At 35.0% G+C, this 20,392-nt stretch overlaps 1 protein-coding gene across 1 annotated transcript in view; it reads right to left on the bottom strand.

The window, feature by feature from the left end:
- Positions 1 to 20,392, bottom strand: part of LOC129232402 (uncharacterized) — a gene marked incomplete in the record, with an annotated part of 141,006 nt that overhangs the window by 85,705 nt on the left and 34,909 nt on the right.

The raw sequence follows: 20,392 nt of genomic DNA, 5'->3' as shown, positions 1-20,392 counted from the left end.
TTGGTCATTCCGCGAAAATGTCAACCTGCAGTCCAAAATTTCAAACTGAATCAATATTAATATGTTATACATAATTTTTGAGATAAAATTCTTAATTTTCAAATCTCGTAAAAGGTTTTTCAAAATGGATGCCGTGCGTAAGATAATAACTGCTTGAAGATCTTCAATAACAACATGTGAATTTTAACTAAAAAGCATTCAAGAAGCGCGACCTGTATATTTTTAAACGTACATTCGATGTAATTTTTTTTTCACATATTGCTAATATTTTGAGCTTTAAAATTCTTTAATTTTTTCATTGAATTTTAATTTTTTTTTTGCTTTGAGCTTAATTTGAATTCTAAGTTGAACGGCCTGTTACGTTCGTCACAAAACGTCGTATTTTCTCTTCGGTACGTTTTATAAGACTATGAAAAGAAAAGTTTTAGGAAGCTCTTCCCAACAGCTTCCTAGAATGCATTTGAAATGTTGAATTGTTATTAAATTACTTACACAATTAGCTATCAGCGTGACGAACGTAACATATCAATTGTGGCGAACGTAATTGCTTGAAACAAACACTGCATCTTTCGAACGTTTAGTTCAATAAAAAATGAATGAAATGTATATTTTGAAATATTTTTCCTTTCAATGTCACCGTATAATATTTTGTAATTTTTGCAATAATTAACTGGATTTTCAAGACATATTTGTGGAATTTGTGGAAGAAAGAGAGAGAGATAAAGCAGATCAAGAATGGCAGGTAAACAAAGAGAAAATGACAGGAAAAAAAAAGCAGCAGAGCGTATGCAAATATTACGGCAAAGAGAAGAAAAAAAAACCCTCACACACACACACACACACACACACACACACACAACACACACACAACGATTTTAAAAAAATCAAGAAGACTGAGGAATTAAAAATGAAGAATCAAAAGTCAGGAGATGAGAATCAATTGTAGAGAAGCTAGTAAGCTAGCTTTGTATAGAGCTGTAAACCAATGCAACTTCGCCTTTCTCAACATGCTACGTAACATGTAAAAAGCATGCTCTTCCATGTAGTCCCAGAAAAAAATAGGCTTTTATATGTTGTCTTACTCAATAATAATAATAATATTGGAATTACAGTGGCAGAAATGAAAGTCAAAAAGTTCCTGGAAGCAGCCTTCTTGAAAAAACAATCCTTACAATGGATATTGTTTTCTTAAAGAAGATTATATTTCTTGATAGCTTTCTGGAAAAAAAAGTTCTGATTGTGTGTGATTTTTAAAAAAAGTGTGTTGTAAAGACCCATGCCAGAAGAAAAAATTTCATCTTTTCTTCCTTATTTCATTCTACACTGCCATTTCACCCGTACGTTTTCTCTCACGCCAAGCTCTTATTCTTTCTGCGTCTGACTTAGCCATATTCACAACAATACTGTATATTTTAATGAAGAAAATATATTATAAACAGTGAGAGAACTAAAAATTACTACAAATCCACTTTTTAGCTGTTGCCAAAAACAATAAAAAATAATAGTAATAATAAAGTTAATTTTGATGATAAAAGTTAACAAACTAAATCCAAGGCTAAACTTTAGCAATGTGGATTACGCTCTTGAACTTTAATCAAAGAAATCCTCGAAAACCTGCATTTTTTGAAACGTTTAAAGTATTCAAAATCCACAAATATATGCTTACTTAAGCCTTGAAATTGTTAATTTTATTAACAAAATTAAACGCTATCATTTTTTTCTAGCAACAATCAAAAAACAACTGCGTCACTTCCATCACACAAAAAGGTTGGGGATCAGAAAATTAAAGCTCTCGCATAAAAAGTTTCACTTCAAAACAGAGGAGAAAAAAATAAATTTTGCACTAAGTCAATAAAAAAGCATTTATTTAATCCACGTTGAAAAATTGTTGATATAAGGGTTTCTTTTAAGGAAAAGTATCAGTGCTTACTTGTTAATTAATATTTAGACACGCAACGGTCTAAAAAATTACACGAGTCTTCACCGTGACGAACGTAACTTCAGAGTTACGCTCTTCAATGTTACGTTCGTCACACGTTTGAAGAAATAACCATTTCTGTTACATTATAAGAATAAAAATGAGTATCATTCTGAATTAAAAATAAAGTTAAGAAATGAAAATAAGCATTACACTATTTTTACAATAATATCTACTTAAATTGCAGAGAAATTGAGAGCTGAATTTCATGTTGCAAAAACAAGGTTGCAAAAATATTACGTTCGTCACACTAAAGTAATTTAGTTTCAAAAACCAATTTATGTGATTTATACTGTGTTTTATTGCATGAATATTATACAAAAGTTTTATTCTTTCACAAAATTTCACAAAACCACAAGTAAATGATTATTAGCCGTTTTAAACTTATGTTATGCAATGAAACAGAGTCTCTGAATGTTACGTTCGTCGACCACACACATACACATTCATGTGGTTTCTCACTTTTATGTCACATACTAGCCTGTACAATCAAAAATATGAGTTGATTAAACAATTTATTATTATAATGGTGTAGATGTTATCCGTTACGTTTTTAAAGTGGTGGTATGGAAAAAGCATGGACAGTGCTGGTTTTGAAGTAATACGAGGTTTTGGTTGGCAGTTTTTGACCTGAATAGGAGAAATTCGTCCCAAATTGCTTTGTGGAGTCATAGCAAAAACAAAGACGTATCAAACAATGGAAAAAAAATTTTTTTGTAAATTCTTAGGTTGATAAAATTTTGAAACTAAGCACCTCTTATTTTATACGAAATTGTTGATTTCGAGCAACAAATTAGTAACTTTGAAAGAGAAAATAAACTTCCGTCAAAGATTTCTTTTATTTCACTACAAGTTGTTTTCAGTGACATACCCAGTGATGAACGGAGCTAACCAACTGAGGGGTAATAAGAGCGATTTTCGGTTTCGGTTTCACTAAATTAGAGTATCGTATAATTTTCAGGGAGTTTTTGTCTGGTGGAGGAGATTTCTTTTCCTGCAGGGAAACTTATTCCAAAGTGGAACATTTCTTTTTATATTCCAGTATGGGGTTCGAATTTCACTACGGGATATTGGTGTTTATGTTCCAGTATGGAGAGTACTTAAACCGAAATATCCCGATGTGGAATTAAAAACCCATACTGGAAAGAGAAAAATATTCCATTTTGAAATTAGTTCCCATGCTTGATTCTCTCCCCCCCCCCCCCTTGAGGGAAAATAAATCTCCCACACCAGAGAAAACTTCCGTAAAACTTACTCGACAATATCACTAGTGAAATCGAAACCGAAAGTCGCTCTTATGGTACGTGTCAGTTGCTTATCTCTGCTCAACACTGGGAATGCCCTAAAAACAACTTATTGTAAAATAAAAGAAATTTTTGACGTAAGTTTCTGTTCCCTTTCAAAATTATTAATATCGTTGCTCCAAAATCGATGGTTTGGCATTGGTACTAACCTAAGGCTTCACTAATATGGGTACTAACGTACCTTTGGTTAGTACCTGCAATGGGTACTAACCTAAGGCTAAGAGGTGAAGAAAATTATGGGGTGCTAATTTTTTTACGGGATATTCTTTTTATGTTCCAGTGTGGGAGTTTCCTTTTTATGAAATTCCTCTTCCATGGAAAATAGCTAAAAGTTTAATTCAGCGAGGAATACTTTAAGCAATAATGTCACAAGAAAAAGAAAAGGAAAAATCAAAAATTAGAATAAGCTTTTATGAAAGACGAATTTCATTTTTGAATTAAAAGAAAATGGCATAGAAGAAACACATAAATTATGGGAGAAAAAAAGATGATACCAAGGTGTAATCAATACTTTTAAAAATTCGATAACATCCCCTAAACAAACAAATTAGAAAAGTAAATGAAAAGAAAACAAAAAGTATATCGTAATAAATTGTTCATTATTATTAATTAACGTAAAAGTTAAGAAGGAAAATAATTATTACATGCAAACTCTTTTTCTATTAGAGAAATGGAAAGAAGATGACTATGGTTTAGTGACAATAAAGTATTCGGAGAGGAATGGTAATGGAATTATAAGTTTTTCTGCATAAAAAGGCGCGTGTGAAGCTTAATGACCAATGAATGAAATCATACTTGCTTGAAAGGTAATAGAAAACAAATAAAACTTACTGAATTTAATATTCACAATTACTGTGTGATGTAAAACTAATGTAAATCTTCATCTTGAAGAGTTAAAAGAAAGCAATTTGTTGTACTCACTTTTTTAGAATTAAAGCCTAGAGAATGAATAAACAAATTTGATGGTAAGAAGTGAGGACAAGATTTTACCAATCTGTTTAAAAAAATAAACAATTTTACTATCGTAACATGCGTTACAGCATTATGCCAAGTATAAGTTGTGCGTTATACCAGAAGTGGATTCAAAAGGGCAAAACGTTTTTGAAATGTACTATTGTCAACCTTCATAATTTTAACGTTGATGTAAAATTTTAAAAGAATTTGTTTGAACGAGTAATGAAATAAAAAAAAAGGTTCAAAATTTCGCATTAGAGGGCGCTTTTAATTAAATTCATTATTTCTCGGTCATCAAACCTTGCTCCATTTGACTTTTAGTTTTGGACACAGTTGTAATAACATCTTGTAAATCTGGAAAATCTTACAACATTTTCCCAGAGCACACTGCGGTCAACTTTAGAACATGCCACGATTCCAGAAGGAAGACGAAATCGATAACCTTCATGTTGAACATGTTCTGATGAAAGATTTGTTTTAAAACCGTCGTAATCGTAAATGTAAAGCAAATGTGTAACACATAAGAAGCGTCCTTTGGTGGCGAAATTTTGAACTTGTCTTTTATTCGCTCAAAGAAATTCCCATTTCTTCAGAATGTTCTACGCAAAGTTTTGTTAATTTCTGAGCAAGTCTCGCAGCTAGACAACTTTAAAGCAGGGTCGTTGAAATGGGCACCCTATATTTAAATAGAAAAAAATTCAAATAATGCAATCAATAAACCAAACCGAAACACAAGATTATTTTTTCAGAAATAAGAAATCTTATCCGATTGAAGTCAAACAATGGCAGATAAGCTAAGTATTCCCGTTGTATCTCCTGGGTAAACAGTTTGCATACGCCGCGTTTTTCTTCACCACATAGATATCAACCACATGCCTGTGTGTTGGATTTTGAAATCGGGAATATGTTGCAGGTGTTTCAATGCTATCCACACGTAACAACATTTGGAAGCGGTATTTCACCTGGTAGTTTATGTACAGCTCGTGATCCAGATTCTCGTCTCGTACCCAGAGGCAGCCTTGAAACATAACTCTTGTGTGCATAGGGGGGAGGGAGGGAACCGTGCGAGTGCCTAACATTTTAAGAGACATTAAAAACTTTTGACGAAGGGAAATGTGAAAGATTATTTTTGTGTCGATCGATAACATGTTTTGTTCAAATGGCTGAAATAAGTTACAAATCTATTATGTAGAAGCTTTGAAAAAGAACTTGAGGTAGAACAGTGATAAACTTTTTGTTGATGTTTCGCAGGAAAAAAAATCTTCACTGGAATATAATGGAGAGTAATAATATTTATCATGGCTCAACTTGTGCACAAATATTTAATTAATACATATTCGAAACTCAAAATATGTACCTCATTTGTTTTTATGTACTTTTAAACACAGCACATTGCCGTATAATAAATGACCGGTCAATTAAGATTTTAGATGTTTTGTAGTATACCTACAAAAGCGCAGAGAGAATTTCAAGCATATTGTCACTACACAAGTAAAAATGCTTTCTTTATTGTATTTGATCTGTTTTGATTTAACCTGAAACTATCAAAAAACCAGTGAACCAATAAAAAAAATGCAAAGCAAGAAAGAAAGGAAAAAAAAAATAACATCCAGTACCCAGCATTCATTTGACTTTTGCCGCCTTGAATTCAAATTATGTGTGGTGGGTATTTTCTAGACTTATGATTTTCTAGACTATGTAATACGAGGCATATCCATGAAAAAAAAAAGGTCATTAGGGTGCGGTAATAAAGATTTAGATTCTATGGCCGACATCCGCCAGTTTATTCGTATTCATCATAAAGCTTATTTACAATTTATAACGTTATGTAACGTTTATTTCTTATCAATCTTAAATAATGAGAATTAATAATCTGGAAATTTTGTATCTCGATGAAGTTTAGCTGCTTAAGTTCATCTAGATATGTGTTTTTTCCTAAAAATAAACTTAATTTCGCACAAAAACCCTTTTTCTAATGTAAATTCTGCTGGAGTTAAGCCCCCCCCCCCCCGAAAAAAAATATGAAGAAAATCAAACAGCAGATTATTTGTAATTATGACAACGAAAAATTTTCTCAGTAAATGAATATTAAAAACAACCGTCATCATGGTAATTTGAAAAATCAGAGCAACATCAATTTGGTCAAGTGAGGATAATAAGCAATTCGTGAGTGCTCAAAAAAACATGTCCCTTCCGTAATTGGCAAACGGATAGTTCGGAAGCTGATAGAGTTTTTATTTTATTATTTTTTTTATAAATATGGCAGAGCAATAAATTTTCATTATTGAGAACATTTTATACATACATTTATGCACCATAATGCGTTGAAACGCTTGAAGAAAGTTGGAATTCCCTACTGTTACATACCTACGTTTTTAGTACCTTTGGGTTATTAATTTGTGAGGTATGCTTAATGGCGTAGCTACAGTTTCTGTCGCCCGGGGGGTTCCTCTATTTGCCACCCCATTATTGAGACATATCTAATACATTAAACCAATGAAAGTTATCGAACTTACGACTGAAAACTTCATTTAAGGAAGCAAATTGAAACTAATTTATTCCGAATTCTTCCTACAAAAAAAGGGGGGGGGGGAGGTCAGACGCCTAGCTCGGAGAAATATTCTGAATTTACATCAGTAACGTTTGAGAGGATGAAGTTTAGCCCGAATCTTCATCACAACTGAAGTCAGTTTGGGGACGATAGGGAGTCAGCTTTTATTCGGTAACAGAGTTCCCATAATTTGTTTTCCCTGCATTAGCTTAGCACTGGCAAAGAAACAACTTTTACAGAAATATATTTGATATTTATAAACAGAAACATATCATGAAATATGAAACAGAAATATACTTGATATTATTTGAATATTTTACAAAATTTAAGTTTTAAAAATACAATTTAAGTCTGTCTTATAGGACATTAAGTGAATGAGGAGGGGGTTCAGGGTTTCACTACGGGAATATTTCCACTTGAAACACTGAAATGACAGTTCAGTCAAACCAAAACCTTACACATCGAAGGGGTTTTTTTTTCTTTGCCTCCAGTAAATAGGTTTAAAGTATGATTCCCTTATTTAATTTTTTTTCACACCAAAAGTGCTGAACCGCCGCCCCGAAAAGGATGCCGCCCAGGACGACCCTAGCTACGCTACTGGGTATGCATTATTAATTATTAATTAAGGTAAGAGGCGTAATTAAAATACGTTAACTTTTAATTCCAAACCAAATTCTTCTAATTGCAGTTTATGTCCCGTTCTGCATGGCACCAATCTCGAGTTGAGTTGTTCATATTGTAGCACCTACAACAATATGACACTACAAGAGAGTGTAAATCTTAAACTAGTTAAATACATAGTTTTGTTTTAGAGAAATAAATAAATTTCTTTGTGCTGAGAAGTAACTGGAGAAAAGCAACGTGTTTATAGCAAAATAATATACAGATAACTACATACTTATGTTTCGGGGTTTCAAGGAACTCCTTTTTCAATACAAAAATTGTGAGCTTTTGGGCGTAAAGGCATCCGGTAAAAACAACAAGAATACTAGATATTTTTACATCCAAATCGGTTCCCTTTTTCAATCCAACAGCTCACAAATTTTGCATTGAAAAAGGGGTTCCTTGAAACCCCGAAACATATGCATGCAGTAATCTGTATATTTGTGCTATAAATACGTTGGTTTTCTCCAGTTAATTTTGTTTTGCTTACTTTTTTTTTTTTACAAAAGCTGAATTATTGACATTATAACAACGGCTAATTTTTAAATTTTATATTCAATCTAGATGTGGAGCAAATTTCAAGGTCAGTGCACAAAAAAAGTGATTATTCTCTTCTGCTTAATGCGACAATTAATGTCAAAAGCTGTAAGAACAGCCTTTCATGGAAGATTAAATTCTTTTCATCATCGATCCGTCAGCTTTTGACAAAGTAAGGGATACGATTCCAAAGAGAAGAACCACCGAGTAGAACCATTTCTTTTGTTGAGCATGAGGTCTCCCGAACGTTCCTTCTCCGAATAATGCAGTACATTGAGAATTAGTTTGTCCTTCGTATTTCCGCTTCGGATGGGGAAATGCAACGAAGATGAATTGCACATCATTGTAGTTAGTTCAAGAGCATTCGAGAAACATTAGAGCGAACATTACAGACCTTTTATTTAAATTGAAATCTCGGTGAAGAATTCGATTGCAACCTCAAACGGAAATAGAGTCCATATAAGAGCAAACGGAAACTGGATTAGCACAGGACACCCCTTTGCAGTATAGGAAATTCTGGAATTTTCTCTAGGGGCCGAACATTATTTTTGAATCAATATTTATTTATTTATTTTTTTGGGAGAGGGGGGGGGGAGGAAAGGAGCCAAAAACAAAAAAGGGAAAAAGTTAGAATCCAGTGAATCTGAAATTTTCTCGTTACAAACACAATACATTCACACTATTATTTTCACTTAACTTGTCAAACATGCAATTACTGATTGTCTATATGCTGAATTTGAAGCTATAATTTGATAACTGAAATCTTCCAATTAAAATTGTCTCAACTAGACTAATATGATAGCAAGCCAAATATTATAATTACTAGAAAATCGCCCGTTAAGGTATGACTGGTGAAAATTGCTTCTACATTTGAACGAAGCCATTGCCTGTTAGGTGATATTTTGATAGTTGACATTGTAACCATAACTTAAGTGGATTAATCCTAAACTCCAGTAGGTAGCGATCATTGACTATTTTTATATGAGGATTTTTGATGCTGTATAAATTAACCAACACAATATGTGAAGGTTTTGCATTGCGTGCTAGTTAGGCATTGTTTCGTCTTCAGAATAAGATGGGCAATTTTTCAGTGGAACCCCATTTTACGTATTTTGTCGGACTAGTCATAAAAAACGCACTAAGCGGGAAAACGTAAAATAAGCGATTTGGGTAAGAACCAAAGCATATTGCTTAAAAACTGACATTTCCTCCTTAGACTAGCGGAAAAAATCTGTAATCTTTACTTGTTTTTTATTTTTATTAACAATTTCATTTATAGCACGTTTTATAAGAGCATTTATTTATTTATTTCATTTTTGTTACAAATTTGCTTCTTAGTTTGCATTTGGAAATAAAATTTTCGAACTTTTTATGCTTCGACAATAAAGACAGTAAGACGGAACAAAAAGATTACGAGAGCAGCTTCAACCTACTCAGATAGAAACAAATTTATCTAGAAAAAGAGCTTGAAAAAAGTTCATGCGAATCTTGTAGAAGAAATATGATTTTGATTTGCTCCCAAAAAAAACGAATTAAGTAGAGATTCGAAAAAATTTAAGCGTAAAATGCGGAATATTTTACAATTACCGGTACAGCAGTTTTCAATGATCAGCAGAAAATGACGTTGGAAACTTGATAATGTACGAAACGCACAGTGTAAAATCGGGGTTCCACTGTATTACTGTAGTAAATGGAAGTAAAAAAAAAAGAACAATCAAGAAAAGTAGAAATTTGCTTTTTATGGAACTAATGGCATTAAAATACTTTAATTTAAAATAACGAATTTTACCGTCCCGACTTTTGTGGCTGAGCATTAATGTTAACGCGCGATGCAGGCTAGGTGAGTCTCTTATGTCCCAGGGTCGTAATGATCGAGACCTACACAAGTCATTTGATATCGATGACCTACAGAACTTCTGGAACAAGAGCTACTCTTTTTTTTTAGCAATGCACAAAATATTCAAGGAGTTTTTTCTTTCTTTTCTAAGAGAGGAAACTAGGCTTGTCATCTTTCTTTCCCGTCGTTTTTTAGATTAGCAGTCTTTTTCTTTCTTGCTGCGTAAAAGTTAAATAAAGTACCTCTTCCAATATCAACAACGAGCTGAAGAAGTTTATGTCCTCCAGAATTAAGCAAAACCCTTCTCTAACACAGACATTATGACTAGTAGTTCTGTAAATATTAGATCTCGTGTACGAAGGGAATAAAAAAGTCCCAAAGAACAAGAATGACCAGACACACATATTGAAAGCTCCATGGTACCCCCTTTTTAACATTAAAAAAAAAAAAAAAAAAAAAAAAAAAAAAAAAAAAAAAAATATATATATATATATATATATATATATATATATATATATATATATATATATATATATATATATATATATATATATATATATATATATATATATATATATATATATATATATATATATATATATATATATATATATATATATATATATATATACTAGAGGACCCGACAGATGTTGTTCTGTTCAAAGTTTGTAAATTGAAAAGTTATAAAATATCAGTAAACTATCAAGTGTTTAAACCGTTCTGTTGAAAAAAATTGATAAAAAGAAATTTTTTTAAACTGCTTGGTGTCAGAATGCGTATGTTGATTACAAGTTGATTTATCTAATGCCCACTGAGCAGTTGTTTTATTAACTATTTTTTCTCCCGTACTTGATGGTTTGTTCATTCAGCCATACTCAAGGATAAAAAGCATCCTCAGATATTAAGTGTAAAAATCTAACTACCCATCTAGAACAAACGGGTAATTCCGCTGCAACATCCCCCACATGAAAAAGAAGAAAACAATCCAAAGGAAATCGTTTAGAAAAATGATAAATGCAAAAACAGTTCTCTGAATAAGCGAAAATCACTCATCCTCTCCCTCCCCCCCCCCTCTCGATATAAAATAACACATTATTCTACAAAAATGACTAAAATCTCATTAAAAACGAAAAACAATTCTTTGCAATTTGAAATATTTCGCCAAATAAATAAAAAATACAGTAAATTACATTAAGAGTAGCTTTAAAATGTAAACAAATGATCACGCAATTCTATTGTTTATAACCAAAGTCGCCAAGTCACCACGTTACTGTAATTCAGCCGATCAGTGAGCGAAGCCAACTCCGACCGATTAGCGGTCCGATCTTTTGAACGAAAACTTTTTAAACTTCATATATTGCCTAATTTGTTCTTTCCACCAAAGATAAAAGATCTTCCACTGGACTGATCTTTTGTGTACAGAACTACCTTGTTGTAATTTATCTGGACGAAAATAAAATTTGTTTCGTCCTTAAATTCCATCATCTTTTACTTTAATAATGTAATGAAGCCAGAAAGTACATCATTGGCCAATAAAAAGAAATAAAAAACGCTTACTATCATAAAATACATTTATTTACTTGCTTTCGTTTCTAAAAGGTATTGATAAATCCACTCCCTCCCCCCCCAATAAGATTAAAACGCCCTATAGAATGACCCCTCCTCCGGGAAAATTTCGATGACGCAGTCTGTTCCATGCCTCTCTCCCTTCGGGGCACCCCTTGGTTAGGGTGGTCGTTTTATGTGTGCATATACACTGCTCAAAACAATTAGGGGAGCACATGGTTTTAACAGAATTGCGCAAAGATGTCTACCAATAAGTAACATAAAATGAATCCTCCATAAATTACAGCCTGCCAATAAACGGAAGAAGAAAACTTTATATGCAAATCAAAGTTCATGACGTCACAAACCAGAAAAAGAAGATAAGGCCAGAAATCGGGATGTTGCAGACACGTCTGTTTTATTGCCGTAACTGTGAGATTTGATTGCGCAGTCTTTCTGTTTTTGAGACAAGCTTAAGAGAATGTCTGAACAACGTGATTTACCTGAATCCATGGCATGGCGTGTCATAGGCCGACTGGAATCAGGCCAAACACAACGGAGTGTCGCGGACGCTGTTGGAGTCGCCAGAAGTGTTGTTGCAAGACTGTGGAATCGATTCCAAGAAACAGGAAATGTCAGACGTCGACCAGGGCAAGGTCGGCCACGCGCCACTACAGCAACTGATGACCGGTATATACGGTTAACAGCCCGTCGAAACAGAACAGAGAATGCTACTCAGCTGCAAAGACAGTTGTTCTTGGCAACAGGACGAAGGGTGTCCAGCCAAACAGTACGTAATAGGCTTCATGGGGGAGGGCTCTATGCACGTAGGCCAATGGTCTGCATTCCGTTGACCCCACGCCACCGTGCGGCCCGAAGAAGATGGGCTGCTGAACATCGATATTGGCAGCAACATGATTGGAGCCAAGTGCTGTTTACAGACGAGTCCCGATTCAGTCTGGGGTGTGACACTCGACGCGTTCTGGTATGGCGGGAGAGGGGCACCCGAAATAACCCCGCATTCGCTCGTGAAAGGTCACAATACAGACGAGCTGGTTGGATGGTATGGGGTGGAATCAGCATAGGCGGACGTACGGACCTGCATATCATTCGGAATGGCACTTTGACGGGCCGCAGGTATGCAGACGAGATACTGCGATCTCATGTCATCCCTTACGCTGGAGCCATTGGCGATTCCTTTATTTTCCAGGATGATAATGCCAGACCACATAGAGCTCGTCTGGTGGAGAACATGCTTGAAGCTGAAACAATACAACGTATGGAATGGCCAGCGTGCTCTCCTGACCTGAATCCAATTGAGCATGTTTGGGACATGCTCGGACGACGCATTGCTGTGCGGCCAAGGCCGCCTGTGACTGTCCCAGACTTGGAGATTGCACTTCTTGAGGAATGGAACAATATTCCCCAAAGTCTGATCGATAACCTCATCGCATCCATGGCAAACAGGTGTGCAGCAGTCTTAGCTGTTCGAGGAGACCACACGGCCTATTAAAACTCATGCATCATGTCAATTCAGAGCCTTTTTTTTATCGTTTACATGCAACCAAATTGTTGCCCTAAATCATCTTTTCATGTTTTTCCCATATTTTCAAATAATTAAAGCTTAATTTCACATTGTTTTATTTTTTTTCTCTGTATTACACATGGATACGCGTGTACTACCCATTTTATGCCAATACGCGGCTGTATCGCACGGTTTTCTTGATTTTTTTGCTTGCTCCCCTAATTGTTTTGAGCAGTGTAGTATATAGTATTATCATATTCGATTGGCAATGTGACTTAAAACCGAAGGCTCTTGAGAGGTTAACGACCCTCTCCCTACATTCTTGAATGGTCTACTTTTGTTCATTTGGATTAGCAGGCTTATAGACACAAGATCCACAATGTGTTACAACACGTGACACTATTACAATAAGCTTATACGAGAAATTAAAATGTATTTTTAAATGAATAAAAAAAAAACAGCTTTTTAAATAAGAAAAACCTCTTACGGATATCTAATATTTCATTCTGTTCGAAATATTATTTTCCCTCATTTTGTAAAAATCGTAGGTAGTAGCGAAACAAAATTCTATGGACTTAGGACGGAAATATAATACTTGAGCACGACAACAAACAACGCATAAATTAATCAAGTTAAAAAAGTCGAAGGCTGGTTCTTTAAACGGCCCACATCTATTTGTCCTCACAAAATGTAAATACTTTCTCTAACAAATAAATTATACACACACGAAGTACACTACAAATAAATTATAGCAGTTTCATCCCTGAAATTACAATCAAAATAATTAGCTTGTATGATGGGATCACTTTTACAATACAAAGTGTACAAAAGCAGGGAAACTTGATCGGCAAAAGATAGAAAAGAAAGAGGTGAGAAGTTCTAAAAGAGTGTATAAAATTTTCCCCTCTAGCCTGTGACGTGACTGGTTTGACGTACAGTGTCGCTCTTTGACGTGACTTCTTCCATGTAAAGATGGATGCGTTTGAAAGGAGCGTGGACGCGAGATTTGAATGAGCCACTGTCACGACCGAGTAGATGCTTTACACGTTTTATGGCGGTCACGCGAAAATTAGCTCTCTGTATCACTCCTGAGGCGCGACTTTTCTTTCATCGTTTTGTCACTTTGCCTAACCGCCGAGCATATAATGTGTGAGGAGTTGAACGTTCACGCTTAAGAGCAGATTAGATTTTTACGCTATTCGGATGACATAAGGTACCCTTGTACAAAAAAAAAAGGAAGTATTGTCCTTACGAAAATTTTATTACCCTTGAAATTTCAACATAAATTTCGCTCTTAAAAGTCTCAAAACTAATTTTGGGTTTTTTTTCCCCTCCACGAGGTCTGTATTAGTATTAGGGATGTGTCGTTCATGAACGAACAGGTCAAAAAGAACGAATCCTTAAAATGAACGGATCCGTTCGCTCACTTAAAAAAGGAACGATCGTTCTTTTGAACGGTGAGCAGTTTGGAAGATTGTATTAATGCACTTGTGATGAAGTCGCATTTTTTTTTATTACATTCATCTTCAAATTCTTAATTTTCAATCAATCTCAAACCTCCTTTTTCTCAGTGAAATACAATAAAATCATTCGAACCTGTTTACTTTCTGCTTTATTCATCATTTTTCTTTAATTGCTGCAATTCATTTGCAATTTTCCAATGTATCCATTAGTAATATTTTGTGTAACTTGTTTGGGCTACTAAAAATGCTGGACATTTCACTTCCACGCACGTGCTAAAATCCTTCTCACGCCAAAATTGTTTGAAAAATTACCTTTTATTACTTTTCTGGAAAATCTTTTATCTTCTATAATCTATAACATCCCTATCAACTACTAGCTATATCGATTTGGCTTTCTTTTTTACTGATTATTACTGTCTATTTTTTTCCCCATTTAAAAAGTGTTGCGTTTCTTTTTTTTTTTTTTTTGAGCAATCACGATTGCTAATTGTTTTTATTTGACCGTCTTGATGTCCGCAGTGGCGTGGCTAGGGAGGGGCGGAAGGGGTGGACCGCCGCGGGCGGCACTTTTCGAGGGGCGACAAATTAATCTTTTCATGAGAGAAAAAATAACATGTTTTTTAAATTAGGAAATTATGGTTTTAATCTGCTGCTGTAGGCGAAAAGAAAATCTTCGAACTGTAAGACTTTTGTGTCACTACCAGAATAAAATTACTTTTATACAAAACTTTCCGCTTTCTTTCAAAAACTTTCCAAGTCTTTCTTGATAGCGTATCAGTACAATTCCTTGTTTCTTCTGAGAGGGCGGCAGCGGACAGTCATGGTACCAATGTTTTTTTAGACTGTAGAAGTTAACTCCAGGAGCAAGAAAACAATGAATTACTCCAATTTTCGTTATAAGAAAGAGTTAACACTGGGTTTTAACAGTTTTTTTGAAAACCTCTTTGTGAAACAAAACCTTTTTGTTTTTAAACTTCAGGAAGATGGTGTAGTGAAGAGTAAGAAAGGGGGGGGGGGAATGAAATATAGTTCACGAAGCAATTTATTACTCATCAAAGGGGTGGCTTTATATAATGCAGAGTTTACTTTGATTTCTCATTCAGTATAAGAGTTCTCTATTTCATAAGAAGTAAAAGGGATTTCTGTTTTCTCACTTTTCAGATTAGAAAATCTACCCAACAACTTTGGATCACATGTTAGATTATTCCTTATGGAAGGTAAGCGAATTTCATTTTTCAACATTTTATTTGATTTCTCAACTTGGCCAAACTTAGTCTAAAAATGTTTTTTAGCGTACTATTCAGTTTCAAATAATTCCGGTTTGGGAATCTCTTCTCCCACCTCCACTCTGTAATCTAACAGCGTGAAAGATAGCTTAAAAATGTTTTTAGGAGGAGGAGCTCTCGAATCTTTTATCTCTTTTCTTGATATCACCAAAGATAGCCATAGCAATACGGTTTTAGACTTCAATGTTTAAAAATTTTTGGGTAGAACTTTGAACCATGTCTTTTCCTCTATTGTAGCAAACACAGCCAAAAAGTACATATTTAGTTCTTTAATTCTGAAAACGTTCCGCAGAAATTTCCTATCCTCTCTTCTAAAGTCTCAATATATAGCCTAAAATTACGTTTTTATAACTTCGATACTTCAATATCAATTTGTGAAAACAGCATTTGAATCTTCACTTTATGTCCTAACGTGATCAAAGATAGCTTATAACATGTTTTTAGGACTTCAGTTTCGTAATTACCTTAAGATAAATACCTTAAGGAGAGATACCCCCCCCCCCTCATCTAACGTCTCTAAAGAATAAAACTGCGTTCTAGAAACTGGAATTTTGAAAAATTTCCGAGGAAGGAAACCCGAAATCCTCAGACCCTTTTCTAACATCCCCAAAGATAGCCCATAATTTCGCTCATAGCAATGTGTGTGGGTTGGAGAACTCGTTAATCCTTCTTTCTCAAAGATAACCTGAAATGAACTTCAGCTTTAAGAAAGATTTTGGGAGGGAAACCTCCCTCTGCCCCCCCCCTTTGCTCATAACATTATCAATATCAATCAAAACCTAAAGTCGGACGTCAACTACGGAAATTTTCCATGAGAGAGCGCTTGGCTTCACAACATTTTTGGTGCCATTAGATGTTAGGGAACCCTTTAACGTCATCAAAGGTAGCCTAGAATTGCGTTTTTCAGACTTTGGTGCTGAACGATTTTCAAAGAAAGAAGTCGAACCTTCCCCAATCCAGTAAATCACCAAAGATACCTTTGAAATTGATTTAAATTAAAAAAATATTTCAGTAAGAAACCTCATTGCTTCTCTCTCCCCTCAGGGGTGCCCACAGATATTTGGGGGGGGGGATTTCTAAAAATTTTTATTTAAATTTATTTATTGATTAATTTTTTCTTTAAATTATTTATTTTATTTTATTCTGCCCATATTTTATTTCGTTTATTTATTTTGTATGTGTGCGTCTGTGTCATTGGTAGCACAGAACTTTTCTAATAAAATAATAATATTAACAAAAAAATTTAAAAAGCGAACTAAAAAATAAAAAACGAAAAATAGGCGGAGGATTTTTTTTGGGGGGAGGGGGAGGATTTGGGCCATGAATTGGGGGGGATGGGCACCCCTGTCTGCCTGTCTCCCCTAACGCCTACAACTACGTTAGAACACACATGCAAGTGCATTGCTAAAGATAGCCTAAAATTGCATATTTCAGAGCAGAAAATTTCCGAATTGAGTATCCGACCATTCCCGCTTTTCTTAACCTCTCCACAAAGTAACCGAAGACTACTTTTAAAACTTTGATTTCGGAACATTCCCACCGATCCCCTAACGTGAACAAAGAAACACTACAAGTGACTTTAGTTTTGAAAAAAAAAAAAAAAAAATCAGGAGCAAACCCAAATCGCCCTTTCTTTTTGCTTTACTAAAAATTACCTAAAATTTCGATCTTTAACGTAAATTTAGCAATTTTCTCCAAGTGTGGGCCTCCCCCACCCCCGTTTTTTTTTTCTTTTTTAAGTAGAAATTAATTACGTCATTTTGTTCTTTAATTAAATTTCTAGCTTTAATACAAACACTCTTGACAGTTTAATATATTAGCTTTTTCACAACGAAAAGGCGGCAAATTACGGAACCGCCCCGGACGGCAAACACTGCAGCTACGCCACTGGATGTCCGGTTCCTTTTTCAACCCCATCGTCTTCCTCCTCACGGTAGCCGCTGCTCCTGGTCGGTGGCGTCCATGTCCTACACACACGCACGCTCATACACACACACACGCGCGCGCGCCTTTACGAACATACACACACGCCAACGTACATACACACAAGTCTACACATACACAACTATACACACGTAACCGCCCAAGAGTAGGGACAGGAACCGTTTCTAGAAAGAAGCGAATGGGGTAGTGGTCCTGTCGCAACTCGTGATTGCGAAAAACATAATTTGAATTTAAAATTTCAGAATTCAAATTAATTTTGAAAATGTGAAAGTTTTTTTTAATTTATTTGTTTATTTATTTTTTATTTATTTATTTATTTATTTATTTATTTTTTTTTGAGCAGTTACGATTGCTTATTGTTTTTACTTGACCGTCTTTGATGTCCGGTTCCTGTTTAAGCTTGGACCACACTCTCAGAAATGGACTTTCAAATTTGAAGAAACTTTCTTCGTTTTTGACGAAACCGCTTCCAGGGATATGCTCCCAGCGAACATTTCGTCAAATTGAGGAAACTGCTTTCGTCTCTGGTTTGAAGATGCGAATTTCGTCAAATGTAACGAAATATTTCTTCATTTTCGTCAAATCGACAATCATTTTCGTAGTTTTGAGAGTATTAGTTTCGTCAAATTAATTTCGTCATATTTAAGCACGTTAATTTCGTAATTTTTTGAGTTTATTTCCTTTTTTTTTCTCTTTTTTGAGCTGATTAGTTTTTTTCTTATTTATTTAATTATTTATTTATTATTATTATTTTCTTTTTTTGAGAATACAGATGAACCTCGTTAATTCGAACACGCTTAAAAAGAATTACTTCTAAAACGGACTTTTTTGTAAGCCCTGTCCCATTGCTTATTATTTTTCGGATAAGACGAATTCTGTTAAGAATAATCGATTTTAAAGATCCATTAAAGTTCGTTTTAACGAGGTTCGACTGTATTTTATAAGATTTACTCAAATCTTTACTTCAGAATCCCACCACCATAATTTTCCACTTTGATGCGAATAGTCACGCTCACAGGCCCGTCATTTACGGGGGTTGACTCCCCTCCTTGATTTCTGAACATTTATGTCTTTATGTACGAAAGGCCGTGGTTTTAGTTGGTTTTCTATAAAATTTTTCAATAGTATACACCTTCTTTCACATTGGAAAAACAATCGAAATAACGGGTCAGCACCCCCCCCCCCCCGCCTAAAGCAAAAGACAAGTATTTGTTGAAAAAAGAGGCACATAAAAGATGTTAAACAAATTTTTATTAATGTAAAAATACAAGCACACAATTTCTTTAAAATATAAAACTAATTATTGCAGATTCAAGTTAAAGAACAATGTGAAATGATGTCTTTGAATTAGGGCTGAGCGATGCATTGATACATCGCAAAAAACACCGGTGTACAGTACACCCTACATCATTGCACCGGTTTAGAGTAAAAACCTCTAAACCGATAGATCGGTGCGCTCCACCAGTTTGCTTACATCCAAGCTTTCTTCTTTATCCAAGCAAAAAAAAAAAAAAAAAGAACGGAAACCCGCATGTTTGTCCGGTCCCATAAACTCCCCATGATATCTAACTAAACCCTCAAAGGGGGGGGGGGGGGGGGGTTCCTATAAAAAATCTAGTTTTTGTGTGATCTTTTCCAAATTGGGCACAGAGGTTCATTCTTTGATGCTCAAGAATACTCATTGGGCAATTTTCGTCCCGCTATGGGGGGGGGGGGAGCAACACTCATGGGGGTTCTCCTTATAAAAACCAAGTTTTCGTCGGATTTTTTTTTCCAAATTTGGCACAGAGGTCCTTTGATGCTCGGGCATTCACACAGGATAAATTTAGTCCCTCTGGGGAGGGGGGGGGCAGCGCCCTTGGGGGTTCTCCTTATAAAAACCAAGTTTTTGTCGGATTTTTTTCTAAATTTGGCTCAGAGGTCGTTTGATGCTCGGGAATTCAAAGGCTAGTTATGGGAGGGGGGAACCTCCATGGGGGTGCTCCTTATAAAAACCACGTTTTTGTCGATTCTTTTCCAAATTTTACACAGAAGTCTTTTGATGCTCGGGAATTCAAGCAGGGTAGTTTTCCTTCCTCTATGGGGGAGGAGGGCAACCCCCATTGGGGTTCTCCATATAAAAAACTAGTTTTTATGGGATCTTTTCTAAATTTGACACATAACTTCTTTGATGCTCAGGAATTCTCATTGGGTAGTTTTTGTCCAGCTATTGGGGCCTGGGTTTTTTTTTTTTTTTTTTTTCAAAAACCAGTTTTCATTAGATCTTTTCCAAATTCGGCACAGAATTCCTTTGATGCTCGAGAATTCCCCCGTTTTAGTCCCGCTATGCAGGGGAATTCCTCTCGTGGGTTTTTATCGAATCTATTCCAAATTTGGTACATTTGTCCTTTGATGTTTGTGAATTCCCATAAGGTAGTTTTCGTGCCAAATTTGGGAAAGATCTTACAAAAGCTTGGATTTTTGCAAGGAAAACACGCCTAATGGGGGATTTGCCGCCTATAGCGAGAAGAATAAGTCAAACTGCTTGAACGCAATGTAAGATTGGCGATGCATCACGATGTAAAAATTCCTACATCGCCCAGCCCTACTGGGAATATAGAAGTGCTACTTCCTCAGCAGACATTGGGTTCTGGAAGAATAAAACATAGGTCACTTTTATGCACAGTTACATCAATATTTGCTCATGGGGAAATTGCTGGGGATTTACTTCTTCATTGCATTGCATGAAAAAATTCCAAATAATAATAATAATAATAAATAAATAAAGATTTTTATCAAACTAATACCATAAATTTAAAAAAAATA

The sequence above is a fragment of the Uloborus diversus genome, chromosome 1 (assembly GCF_026930045.1).
Source record: "Uloborus diversus isolate 005 chromosome 1, Udiv.v.3.1, whole genome shotgun sequence".
NCBI classification, from domain to species: domain Eukaryota; kingdom Metazoa; phylum Arthropoda; class Arachnida; order Araneae; family Uloboridae; genus Uloborus; species Uloborus diversus.
This window is presented reverse-complemented; position numbering and strand designations above follow the sequence as displayed.